Below are 7496 nucleotides of genomic sequence, written 5' to 3'. Positions count from 1 at the left end.
CATGACACACCATGAAACACTGTGGCACACCATGGCACACCATGACACACTGTGGCACACTGTGGCACACCATGACACACCATGACACACCGTGACACACCATGACACACCGTGGCACACCGTGACACACCATGACACACTGTGGCACACCGTAGCACACCGTGGCACACCATGACACACCGTGGCACACCGTGGCACATCGTGGCACACTGTGACACACCGTGACACACCGTGGCACACTGTGGCACACCGTGGCACACCGTGGCACATTGTGGCACAGTGACACACTGTGACACACCGTGGCACACCGTGACACACCGTGACCCACCGTAGGTGCCCGCCCGGCGCTGCCCGCCCGGCGCAGGCTCTGGCAGCCGATCTGCCAGGGAAACGCGACGCGCTGTCACCATCTGCACAGCCCTGCGTGACCTGCCCCCGCTTCAGTCACAGCCTGCCCCGACAGCTGCTCTCTGCAGCAAGGCTTTGGCCGCCTGCCCTCGGGGGAGGCTGCAGCCCTGCAGAGCATCTTCTGAAAACCCACTCCTAAAAAGGAACGAGGGTTTTTTAAAAATATTTTAAACTATTTAATTTGAGGGTTTTAAACTATTAATGTCCTTTATTTGCTGAAAAATCCCAGCTGCAGATTTCGTGTTGTTTTCTAGATTTTCATGTTGTTTTCTAGATTTTACTTAAATCTTCAGAGAACACTCAGTGACAGCAACAAGTATTTGAAGCCCAGGGAATGGGATCTGTTTGAAGACACCAAGACTGAAGCTCAGCTGCTGGGGTGAGGTAAGGTCCCCACATCACTTGGCTTGTGTCTGATGACAGATAAGTGGACATTTGTTCTCAGAGTGTGACCTGGTACTCTCTGACTCCTTGGCTAGGAGGATGGATGAGTTACTGAGTCCTTGGGCAGCTTCACTCAGTCTCTTCTTGGAGCTCCTGATTTTTAACGGGCTGATCCACGCCGGAGCAGGTGGGGTAGATGATCATGCAGCTCCCTGTACCCTGACACCAGGGGCTTGGCTTTGCTGGGCTGCCCCACAGCACAGTGCCCCTCCATGCTGAGCACAATGGGGGTGTTCAGCCTGGAGAGAAAAAGGCTCTGGGGAGACCTTGGAGCCCTTTTCAGTGCCTGAAAGGGCTCCAGGAGAGCTGCAGAGGGACTTTGGAGTGAGCCTGGAGTGACAGGGCAAGGAGAAATGGCTTCACCCTGAGGGTTAGATGGGATGTTGGGAAGGAATTGTTCCCTGGGAGGGTGGGCAGGCCCTGGCACAGGGTGCCCAGAGCAGCTGTGGCTGCCCCTGGATCCCTGGAAGTGCCCAAGGCCAGGCTGGATGGGGCTTGGAGCAACCTGGGATGATGAAAGGTGTCCTTGACCATGGCAGGGGGGGTGGAACAAGATGGTTTTGAAGATCCCTTCCAGCTCAAACGTTCTGTGATTCCGTGCAGTGCCCTGACACCTTGTCCAGGTCCATGCCAGCCCCAGGGAGCTCCAGCCACGGACTGGTGACGAAGCAAGGACAGAGTGTGAGGCCCAGAGCCTTGGGTGGCAGCAGGAGCAGGGCCCAGGAAGCAGCTCAAGCAGAGGGGAGAGAGCTTTGAGCAGGTGAAAGGCTCATTGTTGCTACTGGCAACATCTCTGGGATGCCGTGCCTGATGAGAGTGGGAAGGCAGGAGGAGGTTGGCTCATCCATCTCCTGCTCCTGTAGGATGGGAACGTGTCTGCCACCCATTTCCAGCTGAGCTCATTATAGAATCTAAACTGGTGTCAACCAGAAATTCTCTATTTAAACCATTTTGAGAGAAAGGCCCTTTCAGTCCACAGTGAACCTTTCCTGCTGTATTTTCAGGTTAGTCAACAGTTTTCATCCTTTATGAAAAATCATGAAGCACGTGTACTCTCTCTTAGTGCAGTTCTCCTCACTTGGAAACCTTCCCCATCCCTTCTATTTTCCGAAGCAAAACAATTAAATCAGAGGTTGTTTTGCATTCCTATGTAGCTATTTTTTGTTAACTCAAAAAAGTGGCACAGATAATTTTACCATGGGAGTATTTTAATACACACACAGTTTTCCCCCAAACAGGGTAGGTGTTATTTCTGTCCTGCAAAGAGCTTCCCATGCACTGGCGTGGTGCCATCCCTCTGGATTTGCCCTGGGAGCTGAGCAGAGAGCTCAGCACTGTCCCAGCCCCTTGCTCTGCCCAGCACATCCTTTCTCCCTTCCTGCTTTCCCCTTGCTCACTGCAGCACCAGCAGCTCATCCCATCTTCCTGCCAGAGGAAAGGGGATAAAAATGCTGTGCCATGCATGAGGATTAATATTTTAAAGTGGGTTGAGGCTAAAGGGTGTTACATGGATCTGATCTGTGATGTTGGAGGTCAGCAGAAGCTTTAGGATAAAGAATAATTATGGTTTATTCTTTTGAAATCCAGTGATTTCCTGGAAGAACAGTGGGTGGTTTTCATGTAATGGCCCTGGAAGTAGATTACAAGACATGCAAACCCTGCATGGCCCCCCATGCCTGCACCAGCCCCGACGCCTTCCCTCCTCAGCACACCAAGTTCTGCTTGCAGAGCAGTTTATAGTAAGCTCCGTGCTGCATAAATATTAAAACATATAATCAGATGATTGCCTACATGTTGTATTTTCCTTTGCAGGGATGGTTTTTGCTCTCAGCAGTGGCACAGTGTGCCATGCAGCCAAGCCCAGCCCACGCAGCCCTGGGGGATTTGTCCCTTGTCACGCGTTCCTGTGGCTGGGACATCACCTCCTGCGAGGGGCCTGGTTTGCAGATCAATCCCCAGACATGGAGAAAAGAAGCAGCTGCCTCTTTGCTGGTCCTTCAGCCAGGCAGACGGATGGCCCATCTGCAGGGTGTGCCCCAGGGCTGTGTGGCAATAATTTAGTGCCCTTTTCCCTTCCTCACCTCGTGTAAGGATCCCAGTAAGGATCCTGTGCGCGGATCCAGGTCAAGCTGCAGGTGGGCACTGGGTGATGCCTGGTTAAAGAGCCAGGGATCACCCACCCCAGCACACCTGAGTGTGCAAACACAACTCCTGTGCAGTGAATCCATCCCTGCTTTTATCCTGTGGATGAGCAGGCAGCCCTGCCCCGCTGGTGTTCGGTGTCAGTTTGTTGGAACCCTCTGCCCATCCCCGCATGGGATGTGCTGCATTATTCATCAGAGAGATGACAAACTGGAGGAGCTATTGTTGGCCCTGTTTAAGCTCTCCGTTCCTGCAGCATTGAAAGGAGCAGTCATTACCTCTCTCCTCTTTCAGATCCAATTTGCCAGGATGCACATTTCCCAGGAAGCTCTGTAGGGCTCCTCAGGGCCGGGATGATTTATTTATAGGAATGACCTTACAGCCACTTGGAAGACTGTCTGCTGACATTTGTGCGCTGTAGAGCACTTGTGGCAAGAAACTCCCTGTGTTTCCAATTCCCCATCCAATCTGAGAAAGTTTTTGCAGCCTGTTTTGCTGTTGAGTAAACCACTGGATGTCACAGCTGGATTCCTCCGTGGCTCACTCAGACCCCTTGCTTGTTTTCCACACCTGTGTTTCCCTGTTTCCTCTCCAGATCCAAAGCCTGGTTCCCTCTCCAGACCCTGACATGGAACAGCACTGCTGTGTTTTCCTGCAGGCTGCTGTGGGATGCACATGCCCCTCGTGCTGAAGCATTTTCACCAATTAAGCTGGAAACGTGGCCAGGGTGACCCAGCACCACCCAAACCTGCTCTGCCTCCGACCTGGGCAGATTATTGAAGTGCAGGTTCATGATCCATGGGCTGGGCCACACAAAGCTCATGTTCAGGAGTCCCCGAGCTTCCAGGGGCAATGTGACTGAGCTTTTTGTGTCCTGCTATAAACAGCCAGGCTGGGCTCACCCAGAAGGGTTTTGTTTGTACCTGCGGTGTGCTGGGCTGTGAAGGGCTTTAAATAGCTCCTGACAATTATTTTAGGATTTTGAACAGGGAAAGAGCTAGCAAGTGTCTTTGGAAAAGGTCTGATTATTGCAGTGGGAGAGCAGGGACAGGGAGGTGTGGATGCAGAGGGATGCACGGCTGCCCGAGCACGATGGATGTGCAGAAACAACCCTTCTGGCCACTGCTGTGGATTTGGGGGAGGCAAACTGAGGGCTGAATATTCTGCTGAAGCTGTTAAAATTCTCCAGCTTGGGATCTCTGATTGTGAACCATTTATCACTTCATGTGGCTAAGGGCAGAGAGAAAAACAAATTACCCTAAAACTCATCACTGAGTGGCTGCCACGGGACAGGGAGTAGAATTTGGCATCTGGTGCTCACCTCCTTTTTGGGGATCTCGGAAGTGTTAGTTCCCAGGCATTTCCCTGAGATCCTCCAGCAATCCCCTTTGTCCCCAGGTTCCACAGGCAGCCTGAACAGTCCTTGCACCATGCCTGCCCCTCACTGGGCAGACCAGAATTCATCCCACTGCTGCTTCAGCAGGGAACCAGAAGAAAACACTAAAATCCCTCTCAGAAGGGTGGGAGAGCCAAGCAGGTCCCATGTTTCAAGCTGCAGCTTGGTGCAGAGTTGCAGACTTAGGATTTATTATCTGTCTGTATCATGCAAGCAAAAAGCAAGAGACACAGGGAAACAACAAAAACATCCATGCAAACACAGATCAGAGACCAGATGGCAGCCCATGCAAAGCCTTTTTCTGCATATTCTTTGAACCAATAGCATAAAAGAAAAGGTGTGAAGTCATTATACTCTAACTAATAAGAAAAGGACTCACGTGGGTTTAACATTAACAAAAGGACTTCTATGAACCTCAAACAATACACAATAATTCATTATTTAAGCTGGAAACCTTTTCTATCTTTAAAAAACATATATCTGGAACTTTTCACATCTTAAACTATCAATCAATTCTTGTTCTTTCTTGTTTCTTATGATAAATATAAATGTATTCACTTGGTTCTTAATTTCCTAGCTTCCCATGAGAAGGTTGTGAAATTTCCCAGCCTTTCTTAGCTTTATGTGTACATTCTGGGGCCTTTTTGCACTTTCTAAAGTCTTTTACTTTTTTATATTCCTACAGTGCAGCTGCAGAGAAACACCAAGCATGAGGCAGGGGATGGTGGATCCCATCGGTTCCACCTGGGAATAAACACATTCCTGCCTGGCACAGCCAACCCCTTCACAGGCTTCGGGCTTCACACAGGGAAAACATTGATCTCTGCAAAGCAAAAGCCTTAAAAACGTTCCAGGGAAAAAAATGTGATTTATTCCTAGGGGGAGAAAATGGGAGAGCTAAGGGAGAGTGAAGCAGAAGGGTGCCAGGGTGGCAGGAAGGCTTTGGGGACGTGATGGCAGGTGACATGGACACCACATGGAGCAGTGGCAGGGCTGGACACTGATCTGGAAGCCACATGGCCAGTGCAGATGCTGGCAATCATTGCAGCTGCCAGCCAGGGCAACGTGGAGCTGCAGCCCTCACTGGTTTAAGGAGCATTTATTGTCCCCACTCTGTTCCTGCAGGACTGTGTTGGTCACCTGAGCTCTTTAATCCTCTATAATCTGCTCTGGAATATGGGGCCTGAGGAATGCTTCATCCCATCCACACGTTCCCAGATGATAAAGGATCTGTCTCAGAAAGGTCCCTTTCAATTATTTTCAGGTATTAGATATTCTGCAGCAGAAGCTGAGATGGTCCAGCACCTCTGAGACATCTGAGTGAGAAATGATGGTGATGCTCCATTTCGATGAGGCAGACACTCAGCCTGGCTGGAAACTTTCTGAAAATGAGGTGAGCTAAAGAGTTAAGAACTTTTAAAGTGCCATAATGATGAAAGGATTGCAAAATCCTGAAGGTGGGACCAGGTCTTGACCCTTGGGTTAATTGTCTTCTGTGGGGACAGTCCAGGACCTGGTGCTTTTCAGAGGGTTGTTCCAAAGGTTTACATTGGAGCAAAGGGAGGAAAACTTCTGATCTGCCACTTGGACCAGGGGTGGGAGTTATCTGACAAGCTATAATTTGAAATCTCTGAAATCTAGGAGAGAGCAGTCCTTTTAAAGTCTCAAACTGGTGGCAGTTCCAAGCTGGGACATCATGTGCCATTAGGGAATGGAAATTCAGTCATGCAAAACAGCTAAACATAACAACTGCTAAAAGAGAGCCTGCTTTGTGGAAGAAAACAGGGAGGCTCAGCCTAGAAATTTATTCTCTCATGTCCTGCATGAGGTTTTTGGAAATTCCCAATTTAAACAAAGCAAAGGTTAACCTCTGGTTGGGAGAATCCCTAAAACCCTGCCCTGCTCCAGGTCTTCCCAAGGCCTCTGTGGGGTTAAGGGTTAAATCCTGAAACCCATCTCTCTGTCAAGTGTCTCAGGCACCTCTAAATCAGGTAAATTGGACTTGGAACCTGTCTTTAGGCTCTTCATCAGAGAACAGCTTCCATCTTATTTCAGGGAATTTCTGCTAAAATAAAAAAAAAAAATAAGCGGAAAATTTCTATTACTGAAAACCAAATTTGGAAAATTTGTATTACTGAAAATCCGCAAGTATGATTTCCCCCCAGATTGGTTTACAGAAAATAACAAAGTATCATGTGCCCTTGACCACACACATAACTGATGGGGTAAACAAGAGAAGTTTATCTCACATCTGACTTACCAGGGGTTGTGGTGACCTACCCACAAGGTTTGTTTGAGCATTTTGCTTTGCACATGTTGTAATTTTGTTTTTTTCTTGCAAAGCCATATCTGTACTCGAGAAAACAAAAGGAGAGGCACAAATGTTAGTGTATCACAGATCCCCCTCAGCAATTTGTGGTTCCCACTTTATATAGATCTTTAAATTCTGCTCATTTTCAGTCCTGCATGGGGTTTTCCACAGGATTTCCCACCTATTTACAGAGGAAAGGGGGATTTTCCTCCTCATAACAAATATTTGTTATTTTAGCTTCTGGTCGCCACAAACATTTATTCAATTTCTTAAAATGAATTTTGAATTTCATTTTTTTTTTTTTGTGCCAGACCTCCTCGTTTCTTCCCCTTGTGCTGATTTTTTATGCCTACATATGATTCATTTAATCTTTCCCAAAAGAGTGTAGCAAATTAGATTAACAAGGCAAATTAATAAACCAGGGTAGCTGGGAGACTTCATACACTTTACTTACCAAGTACAGCACATCATCCTTCACTCAGAGGCCCAGGACAAGTTATTAATGAACAGATTTTGCCATCCTTGGTGCTGTGTGGCTACTGCTGATGCCTTGTGCAGGCTGCCCTGGAGCAGAGGCTGGACAGAGCTGAAGAATAAAGCAGGGATTTATTCAAAGGATCTCCTCATGGATCCACCTTGGGCAGCACCAGAGCCCAGCCAGGGCTGCACCCAAGAGGAACCAAAATGGTCCCAAAATGCACGAGCGCTCCCGGGGGCTCTCACTGGGATCAGCTCTGCTCCATTTGCACCTTGCAGTTCATTGTCCCATTCCAGCTTTAGCCCAGGCACTCCCAT

This window comes from Vidua macroura, chromosome 8, assembly GCF_024509145.1.
Source record: "Vidua macroura isolate BioBank_ID:100142 chromosome 8, ASM2450914v1, whole genome shotgun sequence".
In the NCBI taxonomy this organism is placed as follows: domain Eukaryota; kingdom Metazoa; phylum Chordata; class Aves; order Passeriformes; family Viduidae; genus Vidua; species Vidua macroura.
This window is presented reverse-complemented; position numbering follows the sequence as displayed.